Source organism: Schistocerca cancellata, chromosome 2 (genome assembly GCF_023864275.1).
Source record: "Schistocerca cancellata isolate TAMUIC-IGC-003103 chromosome 2, iqSchCanc2.1, whole genome shotgun sequence".
NCBI lineage: Eukaryota > Metazoa > Arthropoda > Insecta > Orthoptera > Acrididae > Schistocerca > Schistocerca cancellata.
This window is the reverse complement of record NC_064627.1, coordinates 494,435,730-494,454,520: the sequence shown is the minus strand read 5'-3', so window position 1 is coordinate 494,454,520 and position 18,791 is coordinate 494,435,730.

Genomic DNA, 18,791 nt, shown 5'->3' with positions numbered 1-18,791 from the left:
TCTTTATACACCGAAATCCAACATGAAGATATCTGTAACGAGGCATCAAGGTCCTTATCAGGCAATAGAAACCACAAGTCAATGTAAGGCTACAGTGGCTACAGAGGCTCTCCAGAGTCGATCCGCGGTTAGTAACAGTGGAACCACAACAAAAATCAGAAAGGAGAGGAACAGACAAGAAAGTGTAAATGAACCTATTCAAGATGTACCATATGCACATGAGATCAAAGAAGTAGTAGATGTAATTTTATTATGTTCATTGGTGGTTATTTAGCATATGATTTGTGGGATGCATTGAGTGAACGTATGAATTATGTATTACAATAGGAATTCTTTAGTTATAATTTTTAAAGATACTAGGCAGTGACAGCAGCTTCTTAGGGGGAGGGTGAAGGTAGTTCTGTCCTCAGGTTGCTGTACACCAAGAAGGAGGAGGGGAAGAATGTTAGTTGTGGCGGTGCTCTATCTCTTCATCTGGTGGAGTGTGAGGATGTTGCAGAACCAGCATTAGAAGCGAGGCGTTCAGTTTGTCAGCCAAGAGGATGTGACGATTAATAGTCATCAGTGGAGTTTTGAGTTTAAAGCATAGGAATTTCGGAATTAAATTAGGATGCTGTAGGAGGTGTTGTCTGGTTTGTGACGAGTGGGCAAGAACAGGAGAGTCCTTGAGGACTTTTTGAAAAAGTGCGAGAAATTTCATAAAGCATAAGAATAATTGTGAGGACAGATACAGCAAGTAGTGGAGGTGGAGCCGCATTCTGTACAATCGAATTGGACGCCATAAAGAATTTTATGCGAGTGAGAACAAGTGGGGTATTGTTGACACCTGAAGTTCGACAGAGACAGAGGGGGTAAGTTACAGTATGCACATCTTGTGTGATTCAGACGAGTGCAAACGCTTTCGCAGTGTAGTTATTAAGGGGAAGAGCAGGATGTCAGCATTATCCGAGGGATATTTTAGACCCTAGGCCGTATTTTGGAAGCAGGTCTCCATTGGATTTATTCCACATATAACAGCGCAGTTGTAGCAGCAAGCTGTTATGAGCAAGGAACTCTCATGAGGGAGAGACGGTTCAAACCGCAAGATAGCGGGTTGTTGATTAACGGGATATCATGCGACATTAAAGATCCAACTTTCCCCGCACTATTTTTTTGCACGCCCCCTAGGCCAAAGTCACACTCAATATCTCCGTACTAGAAAAACCCATATGCATCAGTATCGAGCGGCTGCTGGGGCGCAAGAAAGGAGAAGCAGAAAGTATCCGTGAGGCTAAAAAACTGAAGGGGGAAAGGGGGTAGGGAAAGAAGGGGAAGAGAAGAAAAGGTTAGGGTTAATATGGGGAGGGAAAAGGTGGATGAAATGGATAGAGTGGGGTGGCTTTAGAAATGGTAGGATGGGTAAATGTGTAAGTAGGCTGTTTAGGTTTTTATGTTGGTAACGCCACGTAGTGCTCTATATGAAAATCACTGTCTGTGCTGTGTGAAGTCTGTGGCTGCTTGGCATTGTTGGAATGATCTGGACGTATGTCCATCAGAGACAGTAAATTTGCAAGACTGGATGTCATGAACTGATATATATACTTTTTAACACTACTAAGGTAAATACATCGTTTGTTATCTAACAAAATCTTTCATTTTCTGACTATGCCCACCAGTAGTTAGTGCCTTCAGTTGTTAGAATCTTTTATTTAGCTGGCAGTATTGGCGCTCGCTGTATTTTAGTAGTTCGAATAACGAAGTTATTTGTGAGGTAAGTGATTCATGAAAGGTACAGGTTATTGTTAGTCAGGGCCATTCTTTTGGAGGGATTTTTGAAAGTCAGATTGCGTTGCGCTAAAAATATTGTGTGTCAGTTTAGTGTTAATCAGAATAAGTGAAGAGAGTAATGTCCGAGTACGTTCAGTTTTCTCAGCTGTTTGAAAATCAAATAACGTAGCGGTTTATCAGCACAGTAATTCATTAATTTTTTTAAGGAGAGGTTTCAAATGTCGGGACACAGTTCATGGTCTGGGTGGGGAAGAGGACTGAAATTTCTTTGGGAGAGTATTTGGAGAATGTGCAGGTGTAGTATTGGTGGGATGTGTTGGTTGAAACGCAGCAGCTTACTGGGGATGGAAAGAAGAGGGGAAACTATAGGATTACTGGAGCCAATTCTGCGGATGGTGTAGGTTGTATGGAAGTGCTTAGAGTGAGTGAGGAGAGCTGGGAATTAAATAAGTTGATAAAGCGTACTTGTGGGAACGGTAAACGGATGCTGAAGACGAGGCGCCATTTCAAGGACCTGGAGGGACTTATAGAATTAAGAGGATGGCGGAGATAGCAAAAGCTATAAAGCATATGATGGGTCAGATCAAGGTTCTGTAGATTTAGAGAACAGTGGAGTGGTGTAATCTTCAAGTTCGACCAGTTAGTAAGTTCAGTAATTTTAGTCTGTTGTGGGCTTTCTGTTGGATGGTTAGTAGGTGAATTTTTCATTAGTTGCCAGTGGATTGATAGTCCAAGACATGTAAGTGTGTTCATTAATGGGATGGGTCGGTCGTAAATGGTGAGGTAGAGGTCATGGAGACAGAATGTGTGGGTGGTATGTCCTATAAATATTGCCTGAGTTTGGGAAGGATTAATGTTGAGGACCCATTGGTTACACCAGGAGGTAAAATGTTGGAAGTGGATTTGGGTGGAATCGTTGGGATTTCTGGAGTGTAGGAACGAGTCCAAGAAATGCAGTGTCATCAGCCTATCACCTTCATTGACTTGATATGAAGGGCTTATTTCAATAGTGGTACAAGTCCATTACCTCCACTTTTCTGTCTATGTGCTTGAATATTTCTGGTAACTCAACTGCCGATTTTCAGCTCTCATTTAAATCTGTATCTCAATATGAACAAAAATAGACTTGTACCACCATTGAAATAAGCACTTCATATGAGGTAAATACTACTTAAACTCCATGTAAGTACAATTAAAATTGGTGGGTAGTTAACAGCTAAAATAAAACGGTTTACCATATAACTGGGTTTGAAAGCTGTTGCCATGATGTTCAGTACAATACAAGCAATACCACTCAGTCATGTCATGTGGTATTGTCAAGTAGTACTGAACTGAGAGCGACGACACCTTGTGGCAAACAAGGTTAAGATAAACTTATGTGGATGAGTCAGTGAACACAAAACGAAAACCGCAGTGACTACACATTGAAGCTAAGCCGTGATTCTATACGTCAGAGCAACTATTCTAGGTCAGCACCAGCTGTCACATCGCCCTTTTGAAGAGGAGTAATGAAATTCATGTTTAGTGATACTAGGTAACGCTGTTTAGGTTTAGTTTTTTTTCAGAAAAAAAAATCGCTTTAAAGTCGCAAGTGCAAGCAGTAGTAACTAACCCCAATGGTCCTCACGCAACACTGCTACCGGCTACGACCGCGTTACCTACCGCCACCTCAAATACTGCTCTCCCTCCTTCCTTGCAGTCCTTCCCACCCTCTACAACGTTATCCTTGCCACCGGTTTCTACCCTGACCTGTGGACAACCTCCCATTTCCTGATGTTCTCCAAATCCAACAAGCTTCCTTCTGTTTCCTCTTCCTGTCGCCCTACATGTCTCACCTCAGTGTTCAGCAAGCTCTTGGAATCCATCCTTACCCGCCACATCTATCACCACCTCCACAGGCACCACCTCCTCCCCAACGCCCAATGTGTCTTTCGACCTTCCTTATCTGCTGATGACCAACTCCTACGCCTCACTCATATCCTCTCCCTCCAGCTTAACTTCCATCTCTCCGCCATTTTTGTCTCCATCGACCTCTAAAAGGCCTAAGACCATGTCTGGCATCCAGGTCTCCTGTTTAAACTCCAGACCTACGCCCTTCCTGTTAACCACGTCCATCTGATTGCCTCCTTCCTCTCCCACCATCCCTTCTATGTTACCATCCATAACATCGATTCCCGCGCCTTCTACACCTCCGAAGGTGTGGCCCAGGGCTCCGTCCTCTCCCATCTCCTCTACCTGCTGTACATGGCAGATATACCCCAAACCCCCTCCAGTACACCCTGCAGTGTGCTGATGACACCTACTTCCTTGCCATCGCTTCTACCCTTGAACATTCCCAACGCCTTCCTTAGAATCACCTTGATCTTCTTGCCACATGGTGTAACCAGTGGTTCCTGAAAATCAATCCTTCCAAGACCCAGGCAATCATCGTAGGTCGTACCACTCACTCCTTCCGGCTCCTTAATTTCTCCCTTAGCATCTGCACCCATTCTGTTCGCCTCTCCCTCACCCTCACCTACCTTGGCCTCACCATTGACTGTCACCTCACCTGGATCCCTCATCTCTGCTCTATCCAATCCAAAGCCCACAACCACCTCTGACTCCTCTACCTTCTCTCTGACTGGACATGGGGGTTGAACCCCTCTACCATTCTCCACACCTATAAGTCCTTAATCTGTCCTACCCTTTTTTTTGCCAGTCTTACCTAGATATCCTCCCTTTGCCCCAAAAAAAAAAAAAATTCTGTTTGTCCCTCCAGATCCTTGAGCACTATGCACTCCACCTCACCTTCTGTATATGCCTCCTGTCCCCCATGTGGATCCTCTATGACCTGATTCCTTTCCCCCCATCTGCTCCTTTTCCTCGAACATACGAGGTGCATTCAAGTTCTAAGGCCTCCGATTTTTTTCCTCCGGACTGGAAAGAGATAGAAACATGTGCATTGTTTTAAAATGAGGCCGCGTTCATTGTCAATACGTCCCAGAGATGACAGCACCGTACGGCAGATGGAATTTTACCACCAGCGGCGAGAATGAGAACTGTTTTAAATACTTAAAATGGCGACGTTTTCCTTACTTTAACAGCGTGCAATCATTCGTTTTCTGAATTTGTGTGGTGTGAAACCAATTGAAATTCATCGACAGTTGAAGGCGACATGTGGTGATGGAGTTATGGATGTGTCAAAAGTGCGTTCGTGGGTGCGACAGTTTAATGAAGGCAGAACATCATGTGACAACAAACCGAAACAACCTTGGGCTCGCACAAGCCGGTATGACGACATGATCGAGAAAGTGGAAAGAATTGTTTTGGGGGATCGCCGAATGACTGTTGAACAGATCGCCTCCAGAGTTGGCATTTCTGTGGTTTCTGTGCACACAATCCTGCATGACGACCTGAAAATGCGAAAAGTGTCATCCAGCTGGGTGCCACGAATGCTGACGGACGACCACATGGCTGCCCGTGTGGCATGTTGGCGAGCAATGTTGACGCGCAACGACAGCATGAATGGGACTTTCTTTTCGTTGGTTGTGACAATGGATGAGACGTGGATGCCATTTTTCAATCCAGAAACAAAGCGCCAGTGAGCTCAATGGAAGCACACAGATTCACCGCCACCAAAAAAATTTCGGGTAACCGCCAGTGCTGAAAAAATGATGGTGTCCATGTTCTGGGACAGCGAGGGCGTAATCCTTACCCATTGCGTTCCAAAGGGCACTACGGTAACAGGTGCATCCTACGAAAATGTTTTGAAGAACAAATTCCTTCCTGCACTGCAACAAAAACGTCCGGGAAGGGCTGCGCGTGTGCTGTTTCACCAAGACAACGCACCCGCACATCGAGCAAACGTTACGCAACAGTTTCTTCGTGATAACAACTTTGAAGTGATTCCTCATGCTCCCTACTCACCTGACCTGGCTCCTAGTGATTTTTGGCTTTTTCCAACAATGAAAGACACTCTCCGTGGCCGTACATTCACCAGCCGTGCTGCTATTGCTTTAGCGATTTTCCAGTGGCCAAAACAGACTCCTAAAGAAGCCTTCGCCGCTGTCATGGAATCATGGCGTCAGCGTTGTGAAAAATGTGTAAATCTGCAGGGCGATTACGTCAAGAAGTAACGCCAGTTTCATCGATTTCGGGTGAGTAGTTAATTATAAAAAAATCGGAGGCCTTAGAACTTGAATGAACCTCGTATCTGTGTCCTCTACACCTCCCACCACCTTGATTCCCCTCATCCCCTACTTGCTCCTCTCCTCTCCACCCCCCACCCTCTGCCACGCCTTCACCGTTGTGTCCCACCTACCCTCCACCTCTACACCCTTCATTTCCTTTCCCAAGGTGGCTTCTGTCGACTCCCTCTCTCAGACAATGCCATCTCTCCTTCCATTTATCCCTCCAATCAAGTCTGATCCTCACCTCCCCCTCCCTTCCTCTGTCCTTTCCTGGGCTCCCTCTCCCTTTCTCCATCCTGTTTTTTCCCTGCCTACCCTTTCTCTCTGCCTCTCTTCCCTTCACCGAGTCATATTTGCTCTCCCCTCCACTGCCTTTCCCACTCCTTCTCGCATCCACCCGACCCTCCTTTTTTTATGTCCACTCCGTCCATCAGCTTCCCCCTTTTTTTCCTTTCCTCTCCTTCCCCCATTTTCCCCCCTCATCAGTCCACGACCTCGTTCCCCCATCTGCCATCGTGTCGCCTGTAAAGTGCTGTTTTAAGTGAGTGTTCAGTGTAGTGCGTCGCCTATCAGTATTGTTAACAGCCACCACACTGTCGCTAGTAGTGCGAACAGATATCAGACTGTCCCCGTGTTTTTTAATTGTGTCTGTCTGTTTACTATGTGTTTTTATCAGAATCGCCGACCGTTTTTTTCTTGTATTTTTCTTCGTATCTTTTTCTCTATGTTTCAGTTTTTAACAGTCACCCTTTCAACGCCTGCTTTTGTGTTGTTTTCCATATCTTCTAATTCTGTTTTTGAACTTTTCTGTAGGCTGCAGAGCGGCGTATTGTGCTGCTGCCAGCCAGAAAAAATGTGCCCCTCACCAAACAGCTTCAAGGTTTTCCATGAAAGCCACCTTGAGTACTTTCTCCATTTGGGACTGGTACGCTCTATGTGCAGTATGTGCTAGCTAAGATGTTAACATAATGTAAGGAAGGGAAGGAAGGAAGGATGATTATTTTCTCTTTTTTTCTGTATACAAGGATCGTAACCTATACTATCGAATATAAGTTGTTAAACAATACCATAGCAACAATTGTCATCCACAGTTTACAACAATAACATAAAGTAAGGTAATACAGACATCCTCTTTAAAGACAAAGCCATTAGGAACAAGATCGTAAAATGATAAATAATATAACCGCACTTGACACTATTTCTGCAGCATTCTAGTTAAACATTGCAGGTTATAATAAGCACAGGTCATGTCCACGCATATTGTCCTGAAAACATCTTTAACATAGAAGTCAAGGGCGAAGCTCTGGATAAAAGTATCTAAACCACCAATATGTAAAGTGCAAAAATCTAAAAATTAAGAAAAATGTAAAACTATAAAAACATGAAAATAGAGATTTTTGCACTTAACTACTTGATCATCTTATTTTAACATACTGAACTAAACTACATGCCCATATTCAAATCCCTTATCCCTTAATAACTGTTATCAATGGGACCACTGCAGTTGGATAAAGGACAACAAATGTATAAAATAATTAGGGTATATGGTAGGAAGCTGGTGGCTAATACTATTATAAGACATCTCTTAGTACACCCAAAATGTCACAAACAGACAGAAAAATGGGACACGAGATCAACAATTTGCAACTAACCCTAGTATTCACAATCAAACGGGGGAACCATAAAAACAGCATATCTTTACTGACTACTTCATGGGTGACGGCCCACGAAACGTTACGATTTAATCTTTGATCCCTACCAAGGAAAAAACAAGAAGAGGCAAGAATCGTGGATACCACGCAAGGTAGCGCACATTGGTGGGTATATATACGTACTGTACCAAAGACATAATAAGCCACGCCCCGTTCTACGACGCCTTCATGTCCCTCCCCTCTCTTAACCCGCATCCATTTGATGGAAATAAGCCAAACAGAGAGCTTTCAGGCCAACATTCATATTTAAATTTCCCAGTCACAACCAAGTATTTTAGCAACTTCTTTTTAGATCATGGTTCCATGTCTAGTCAGACAACTTCATGCCAAAACGCACATATTTTGCTCTTCTTCACTTACAGCCTGTTATTTTACCACCCATTAAAACGAAACAGCCAATCAGAGATTTTTCTATGTCAAGGATGGTATCATTCTCGTCGACACAAGTGTACTGTGTGAACATGATCGTCGAAAGCTCACTGTGGCAAATGGAGACAGCCAGAGCAGAGGGATGCGTCGTTAGTAAAATACAGGCAGCTTTGTGAAGTCTGGACTTGTCCGACTTCGTAGGAACCTGATACAAACGCGTACACACATACACACACACACACACACACACACACACACACACACACACACACACACACACACACAATATTTATGTCAACATTATTTTGATCTCTCAAGGAACGTAAAGGGTATAACTCACAGTATTTCCACACATGAAATGTCAGCAGTTCAACAAAAGAACGAAAGCTTCATCAGCAATACACTACTTTTTATGTGAAAGTAATGTCAGCATCTTAAAAAAAGTAAATAAAGATTTTGACAATACTGGTGTATAATATGTCTGAAATGCCTATTAAAATACACATGACACTACTGATGTAACTTACAGGCTAAGCTGCACTGAAAAAAGGGAAATTTTCGATCTCTATACGATACTTGGTAAAAGGCACAATGGAGCTCACAAATTAAATAGTTCCATATCTAATTTGTTTGTTTTATCATTCTATAGCTGTAACAAAACACATATTAGCTAAATTAATGTGTTAACTACAGGAAAAGTGCAATTACTGTGTAAGTTACAGGTTGTGCGGGAGCATGCACATATCGGTAGGTCTAATGTACTGAGTGAGATAATGATTTTTCCCCATCACTCGGTAAAGGTCAAGACAGCAGATCCTAAAGCATGCCACGAGCACAGCAAACAAAGAGATTGCGTAATGAACTTACGTAAAATTAAATGTGTAAATATAGTTACAATACTGCCAGATTATGCAAAACGAAGTCAATATCAAACGTTTCGAGTCTCGACGTGACCCGATAGTTAGTTTCTTAAAAAGTACAGTTTTATCGGAATTTTAAAAGAGCATATTATTAAACTTAGGAAGCTATAATTTTGGAGTTAGGTCCCGTTGGTTATAAAAACATTCTTTCAAAGGTTTCGTGAAGCTACTTCTTTTATTTCTGAATCATTCCATTTTTTCAACGTCTTAAAAGTACGCAACATTGAAGCTGAAGAGCACTGCTTGTGTAATTGTGTTCATTTTTTCATAAAAACATATGGTAAAAGTTTTCATGAAGCTACTTTCTCTACTTTCTGAATTGTTACTTGAAAACCAATCCTTCCACCGGAACTAGAAAAACTTGTTGCATTAGCTTACCTCAGTAGCTACGATACAAAGCTAAAACTACAGCGCTGTACTTGATGTGAATAAAAATGAAACTGTACCAACTTTTACTATGATACTGAAAGTTAAAGTTTAAAAGTTATCAAGATGAGAATTTTACCAATACACACAGAGTATAGATTTACTCAGAGAAAACTTGAGATTGTTATTGGTCTTCAATTTCGAAGGGAGTGGTTCCTTCGTCGCTCGCAGCGTGACTGTACAGTGGCCGGGGTTTCTTCACTAGGGAAGTTATTCGTTCGTTGTCAGTCATACGGAAATGTGTTACGTTACGCTGTATAATGTGTCGTGATTCTATCCGTGTGCGCTTAACCCTCGGATGGTGTTAATGACGACTGACATGGCTGTTTTTTCGATCGAGTGAGATATCGCGTATATCTTGTGAAACTGTGTGAAAGTAAACTTATTTGGATTGATATGGTATCTGAGAGGCCCATGTTTCGCTTTCGATCTTTTATGTCGTGTGCCGCCCGCTATATCACTGAAAATGTCTGCTAATCAGGCAATGCAGTAATATTTCGCACATCGTTTTAGGCCTAAATGAGGCTATATTACCCAAAAACAAACTGAACAACGCTATTTCAGGGGACATAAATATAGTTAACGTTATTGATGGGCTAATATAGATTTTTTTATTACAATTGATCTTGGACCCACATTCTGGAGAATGGAGAGATCTGGAACCCACATTCAAATCCTCATATGGCCGTCCAGATTTAGGTTTTCCGTGATATCCCTATACTGCTAAAGGCAAATGGCAGACGTTCCTTTGAAAGGGCACAGCTGATTTTCTTTTCCAGTCTTTCCCTTATCTAGTGTCCTCGCTGTCTACAAGGAAGTAAAACACTAACCTATCTTTTCCGGACCCACTGCTAGAGACTTTGCTGCTGAGGCTGTTTAATAAAGTTTGAAGACTGTATGTCCTTACTCAGCCACAGAAAAATAGCACGTCTATCCACCAATGTCGCAATTTATGACGTTTTAGCGCAACATAGCATGTTAGAAATGGTGCAATTTGAGGAGATACTTAATGTATTGTATCACTTGAAACGTATAATTTCGTAATACTGAACTATAGCTTCGAAATGCACCACATATGATATTTTAGCTTTGTAAACATTGCTTACGTCAAGTACAGTGTTGCACTAGGTTCCACATAGACCTATTATGAACAAAAAACGATGTTTGCACCAAAATAAGACAGAACATAAAAGTGTCTGTGTTATTCATCGAAATACGTAAAGACATCAATAACTGAGCAAGCTACACACAGGTCTCTTATTGTAACATGCAAGAATAAGTTCGATAGGCACCACACATAATAAAACAGTTTGATCAAAGACAGTAATGAACAAGCTTCCCCACAGATATCTAATCATGAACGTCAATTCATTTTTGAACCAAAATAAAGTTATCTGTCTTATTTATCAAACAATGGAATGATTTCTTCTGTAACAGTACACGTGAAACGACTGTTGTAACTTAACTTTTCTCCGAAAGTAAAATATATAAGTCACTGCGATGTAACTTACGAGCTCTCATGGCGGATGATATGTCGGCATCCAGCCACCGTCGGGGCGTCTCCAGACATGTCTTCGCTAGCCATAGGGACTCAGGTCGAGGCCCGACCCATAACCGAAGACACTTCTGCTGTAGTCAGAGATTCCAGCCTGAAGTCGCGTCGGGAAACATCCCAGACAGCGAGGGGACACCAACCTGATTGTCATCTGCCATACACCCCGACAGCCCGGAGTAACGGTCTGGTGTGCCATTTAATTTCGTAGCTGGACCCCTTTGGTTGATATCCGCGGCACTCTTACAGCACAGCGGTACGGCGACGATATTCTACGCCAATTTTCTTGCTCTTCTTGGCAAGTCACCTTGGGCTTACGTTTCAGCAAAAAAATGCCTGCCCACACACGATGAGAGCTTGTACTGTTTATCTTCGTGTCTCCCACACACTGTCTTGGGAAGCATGGTCGCCGGATCTCTCCCCCACTGAGAACATTTGGAGCAATGTGGACTGGGCCTTACAACCATCTTGGGATTTTGACTATCTAACGCGCCAATTGGACAAAACTTGGCACGGTATCCCTCAGGAGGACACATAACAACTCTACTCTATCAACAACACCACGGCGAAAACTGGTGGAATGAAACACAGACGGGCTTACAAGTTCTTGACTTGTTTAATTTGTGAAGCTCTTTCTCTGGAATAAATCGTAATTTTTTTTTTTAGATTGTAATCATTTCTTTGACTGCACGTGCACATCACATTACCGATTTCCATACCCCTCGGTTAATTCCTTCATGGCGTGTAGTTTTTTGTCTTTGTCTTTCAATGTACATAAATAGTAATCGTCAGCTGGCAATGTTTGCGTGAAGCACACTGCAAGCGACCTCTTGCAGACAACTGCACATTAAACTACCAGAAAATTCGTTCCGACGTTGGGAAGTTTAAAAATACCGAAAAATGTGGCACAGAAGTTTTCTCGGAACGTGCTTGTACTACTGGGGGTTCATGAAGATCTTCACTATATAGTATCCCTTTCCATATATTGGACATGAACAATATAAATAACGACAAAATAACTACACATGCGTAATGTTGTGTGACATTTAATGCTTAATTGTGATACGGACAAAGTGACGAAATAACTTTAAAGACAATTTATCGATTCTGATAACAGAAAAAAGACATTATTCTCCGTGATATATGATCATATGTGTAAACTAAAGAACTGAACACTTGACGAACTTAATAGAATCCTTATATAACTTATAGCTGAAAGAGACATTACAACTATTGTGACGGACCATTATTCACTGAGCTGCCTAACTAGTCTAAAGGTTCCGGTGGGTCGACTGGCGAAATGGACACTGATGATTCATGCCGCAGCGATACGCAAAAATGGACACAAACAGAAGAACACCGGCTACCTTCCAACAAACTGTGGTGTAACACAGCAGTGTGGACGAATTATCAGTGATCATTTCATTTTATTAAGTTGCTGTTGAACCAAGAGGCTTTCTAGCGTTCTTGAAAACTGTAAAAACCTTGATTACTAAGGAACCAACCAAACGAGAATTCCAATTAATAACAGAAGACCAATAGAAGAGTAACTATGGTCGCCGGGGGGGGGGGGGGGGGGGGGAGAAATGGTTTCTCACGCCACCTGTCACCAGAGCTCTTCTGACTGCAGAAACTCTGGATGTTGCAAAGCTCCTTTCAGAAGGCATCATCTTGAAGAATGGAGCAGCCGCGTGTGATGATCTATGATCCTGGAAGGCTTCTCTAATTCACACTAGTATCAGAGGTAATTTCACATTGTGATATCATCCAGAGGACGACAATTGCCTAGCATCCCCAGACGAATGCCCTCATAGAGTGTTTCAGTAATGATCGTTGATGACAAAGGGAGATATTGGGATACAATGCTGCAGTTCGTGACATTTGCAGTATGACGTTACAGACTTTGCAACGTTCTTTCTGCTCTTTAGTTGCGAGTTAGGAATGCCAATGGATGCACCGTTCCCGTTTCAACTAAACGACAAAAAGGACTTGTAGAAAATCTGATGACTAGGACCGAAGAAGTAACAAAGCCGGCTCGCTAACGGAACTTATACGCCCAGGAGAAGGACGAGAGCGCTACAACACCAAGGACTAGGTAGCTCATACTGCTTGGGAAACTTCGTCCGGAAATGACGTCTGTGCGAAAAGTGGGACTACGGAAGTTAGTAAAGCACTACTTTGAGCTGTATCGTATCCTTCGTCCGTTGTCGTACGTCACAAACGATGTGCAGGATTTTGACCCTTCATCAAGAACACAAAAGCTCAGAGACGTCATCGAAGCCCAACTGCAAAATGGTTCAAATGGCTCTGAGCACTATGGGACATAACTTCCGAGGTCATCAGTCCCCTAGAACTTAGAACTACTTAAACCTAACTAACCTAAGGACATCACACGCATCCATGAACGAGGCACGATTCGAACCTGCGGTCGCGCGGTTCGAGACTGTAGCGCCTAGAACCGCTCGGCCACTCCGGCCGGCAAGCCCAACTGCAGTCCTGAGGCGCAGTTCGACGGTGGGTTTCTCATGGAATGAGAAGACACAATCGTACATCATGACGTTTCTATAGGTTAGGGCTGTATTGAAGCTCAAAATAGTGAAAAGGATGTGAAAAGGCGGACAGAACGTGTGGCTACGCCAGTGCGCCATACAGAGGGCCATGGACAAGAGCTAGATCGAGGATGCTGCAGTCAGGTCGACACCCTTTAAAACGGTGGGTCTCTGTGCTTCCACGAGTATCTGTGTATGCAGAGCCGGGATCAGTGCCGTGGGCTGTGCTGGATTTACTGTGGTGTACCTGCCAGTGTCGCTGGTTGGCTAGTTGCGGGTCGGTAGTTCAAACACAACTACGACCAACTATTTGTTATTTAGTGTTTATCATTTCTGGAAGGTTTTCGATATTTCTCCTGTTCGTAATGTTTTGATACTACGGAATACGAAGGAAGCAAGGAGGATTAGCGGTTAACTTCCAGCCGACAGGCTCGGATTGTTTGAAGGATTGGGAAGGAAATCGGTCGTCCTCTTCCAAACGACCCATCCTGGCAATTGCCTGGTGCGATTTGTAGAAATCACAAACAATCAAAACCTAGCTGGCCAAGTATGGAGCTGAACCGTCGTCTCCTCAACTGCGACTCCAGAGTGCTAGCCTCTATACCACCTTACTTGGTATATTACGGAAAATTAAATGTTTGTATACAGGGTGTACAAAAACAAGTGTCGTCAAAAAACTTTGCAAAAGTTCATATGAACATGAGTCTGAAAATTATTTGAGAGGATGGCATAACAGAATTTGTCTGCGGTGTTTTTAGCTGTGGAATTTACCTCTGTGCATTTTTACTTACTTTATACTTTACGTTAGGCCATGGCATTTGTTTTCTTTTTTCTGATTGTCATTTGTGTTGTTTTAGGATAACTTATTACTAATTACAATGGTGTATTCAGTGTCTGAAATGACGGGTATGTACTACTGTACAGACGAGCAGATGGTCGTACGGAAGCAGCACGTCAACTTTACTATGAACATCACTATGGGAGGCAGACGCGAGTTTCGATTGCATAACCTTGAACAGCAGGTTCTTCGATCTGTGGACGAAAATTCATTGGGAATATAGGTTGAATACGGAATTTGCAGAGACTGTCTACGGATTTGCGATAAACTCTGTGTCTTGGTGACGCATTGGTTAAAGTAACTGCCCAGTAAGCAGCGAATCTGGGGTTAGAGTCCCCATCTGGCATACATTTTCACTTGTTGCCATTGATTCTGCACAAACTTACGATGCAGTTAATATCATTAGTTCCTTCCCTTTCCTTTCCTTTTTCCCTCTCCTGCTTCAATTTACATACGTATGTGTAACGGTTAGCACGTACCTTAGTCACTAACGAACCTGGCTTCTCACGTGATGGGTTATGAAAACCCTCATGAAGTGCACCAAGATAGACATCAACAGAAATTATGCCCTAGTTTGTAGCGTAGAATCATTGATGATCGTCTAACTCCCCCTACTTCTTTCCACAACGTCTTAATAGACAAACATATCACCAATTTCTCAGAAACGATGCTGTTCTTTCGCTTGATCTACATCTACATCTACATCCATACTCCGCAAGCCACCTGACGGTGTGTGGCGGAGGGTACCTTGAGTACCTCTGTCGGTTCTCCCTTCTATTCCAGTCTCGTATTGTTCGTGGAAAGAAGGATTGTCGGTATGCCTCTGTGTGGGCTCTAATCTCTCTGATTTTATCCTCATGGTCTCTTCGCGAGATATACTGCTTGACTCTTCGGTGAAGGTATGTTCTCGAAACTGTGACAAAAGCCCGTGCCGAGCTACTGAGCGTCTCTCCTGCAGAGTCTTCCACTGGAGTTTATCTATCATCTTCGTAACGCTTTCGCGATTACTAAATGATCCTGTAACGAAGCGCGCTGCTCTCCGTTGGATCTTCTCTATATCTTCTATCAACCCTATCTGGTACGGATCCCACACTGCTGAGCAGTATTCAAGCAGTGGGCGAACAAGCGTACTGTAACCTACTTCCTTTGTTTTCGGATTGCATTTCCTTAGGATTCTTCCAATGAATCTCAGTCTGGCATCTGCTTTACCGACGATCAACATTATATGATCATTCCATTTTAAATCACTCCTAATGCGTACTCCCAGATAATTTATGGTATTAACTGATTCCAGTTGCTGACCTGCTATTTTGTAGCTAAATGATAAAGGATCTATCTTTCTGTGTATTCGCAGCACATTAAACTTGTCTACAATGAGATTCAATTGCCATTCCCTGCACCATGCGTCAATTCGCTGCAGATCCTCCTGCATTTCAGTATAATTTTCCATTGTTACAACCTCCGAATACATCACAGCATCATCTGCAAAAAGCCTCAGTGAACTTCCGATGTCATCCACCAGGTCAATTATATATATTGTGAATAGCAACGGTCCTATGACACTCCCCTGCGGCACACCTGAAATCACTCTTACTTCGGAAGACTTCTCTCCATTGAGAATGACATGCTGCGTCCTGTTATCTAGGAACTCCTCAATCCAATCACACAATTGGTCTGATAGTCCATATGCTCTTACTTTGTTCATTAAACGACTCTGGGGAACTGTATCGAACGCCTTGCGGAAGTCAAGAAACACGGCATCTACCTGGAAACCCGTGTCTATGGCCCTCTGAATCTCGTGGACGAATAGCGCGAGCTGGGTTTCACATGACCGTCTTTTTCGAAACCCGTGCTGACTCCTAGAGAGTAGATTTCTAGTCTCCAGTCTATACTCGAACACAATACGTGTTCCAAAATTCTACAACTGATCGACGTTAGAGATATAGGTCTATAGTTCTGCACATCTGGTCGACGTCCCTTCTTGAAAACGGGGATGACCTGTGCCATTTTCCAATCCTTTGGAACGCTACGCTCTTCTAGAGACCTACGGTACACCGCTGCAAGAAGGGGGGCAAGTTCCTTCGCGTACTCTGTGTAAAATTGAACTGGTATCCCATCAGGTCCAGAGGCCTTTCCTCTTTTGAGCGATTTTAATTGTTTTTCTATCCCTCTATCATCTATTTCGATATCTACCATTTTGTCATCTGTGCGACAATCTAGAGAAGGAACTACAGTGCAATCTTCCTCTGTGAAACAACTTTGGAAAAAGACATTTAGTATTTCGGCCTTTATCTGTCATCCTCTGTTTCAGTACCATTTTGGTCACAGAGTGTCTGGACATTTTGTTTTGATCCACCTACCGCTTTGACATAAGACCAAAATTTCTTAGGATTTTCTGCCAAGTCAGTACATAGAACTTTACTTTCGAATTCATTGAGGCGGCCTTTATTGATTATGTACCTCTAGACCTCATACAACAATGGTGGTAAATGGACGATAGTGCTCCACCTCACACTACAGTGACGGTTCGCCAGTACCTCGATAATATAACTGTTCTGAGGGAGCATGTACAGAATGGATTTGATTAAATACGGAACACTAGAGGAGTTATCCACAAGGCACCGTAAAATATAGAATACAGGCTCAGGAGGTGCATCAGACAGGAGATTTCACTTCGTCAGTTTCTGTAAATGTTGAAGTGTTTGGTAAATGTGTCTTTTTCGGCCTTCATAACAAATAACTTCATAGATGTAACTGTGATTGATAAATGTTTCTGTGCCATGAATAATAAATTCTTTCATGCCCACCATAACGTAAAGGATTTTCGGATCAGTGTTCATATGATGTCAAAAAAGTGTTTCACCCTGTAAATATCAGCTGTCTCCGTCTTGACCTCTTCTATTTTATCTGTACGTTTGTGTTCGCAATAAACACACTTCAGTGTTAAGCGCTGAACTTCACTGACGACCCTGCTTTCGGATTTTAACTCGATTCTCCTTAGGATGTGACAATACATAGTTTTCGATGTATTTAATTTTGCCTTGTATCTGAATTTTTAACGAATTTTGGGACTCAATCACATCTAGTGCTAACTATCAGCAAAGGAGTAATAGTTTCGTAAAAAATGTTATACATCATATATTACTTATCAAATTTATCTGGTCCTACTTTATCGCTAGAACATATTTCTGTAAATAGTAATCTTCCCCTATGAACTGAACTCTTTTATTTCTGATTAGGGACTCACTGTAAGAATCATTCCGGAAAGATTAAAGTGTCTAGCAAGTCGGGACGCTGGTGTGGATATCTACCTTCCAAGAAAGGTCATATTAGAGATCAGCTGTGCAGGAAAGCCTGTTACGTTCATCATGACACTGTCCCCCTCCTTCCAGTTTCCTTAGATAACTCTCCAATAAACAGGACAGAAAGCAAGCCGTATGATAAAGAATGTAGTCGTGAGGCAGCCTTTCCAAAAATGTGGGTATTTAAATAGAATAAAATCTTCATTTATATCGGACGAGATATTCGCCTAGTTGCCTAATATTGCGAAATGTTATATTATTTCCCTTTATGGAAAGAGTCTGTACCATTATTTCAGTCAACATGGTCGAGAGTCTATAAATCGTACGCTGGCTTGTCTTCATTCCTAAATCCATTAAAGTGCTTTGAATTACAATTTTACTGAAATAATAGTATTTCAACCTGCTCTAGATTTAAATTTCTGTTCGTGTACACATTAGCATAGATAACTATCAAACTTCGTGTAGAGAGTTTCTATTCTTCTGATGTGTCACATATTTAAATAATCAGGTGGTGTGCTATCGGCATATAAAGACTTATTCAATCCTAAAACTTTAAGTATTCTTACTTCTGACAGCAGCACAGACAATGCGTCTCTATTTCTGTGTCAGCTATTAGACGCATATTCACCGTTGTATTATACCAATTTATTTGTATTTTTTTCTGTGCTTATTAATTTCCCGAAAATCCAGCCTTCATCTAAGCAATGTCTGTATTTTTAGTCTGTATTTCTGGCAACCTTACTCAAATTCTCAGTAGTTTCGTTAATTCTCCTCTTAATTATCTCAGCTTTTGGACACATGTTCACCATTGTATTGTATCCATTTGTTCTCCTTTTTCCTGTGATTGTTACTTTCCCAAAACTCCAATCTTCATGTAAACGATGTCTGTATTTCTGTTATGCATTTCTAGGTACCTTATTTAAATTCTCATAGTATCATTAATTTTCCTCTTAATTCTTTGCACATCATTTAAATTTCATTCCTAAGCAACGTATGCTGTGAGTTTCCTTTCGCGGACTGTGGGACGCTTTCCGTATTTCAATGATAAGCGGAAGAATTTCTTCGGCTAACAATGACTTCCTACTTCTGCCCTTTTTATTCCTACTATGGTTCACTTTCCCTTAATAAAATCTATATTGCTTATTTTTCTGAGCTGTTCTAGGTCCATACATGTGGTCCAGTGGCTT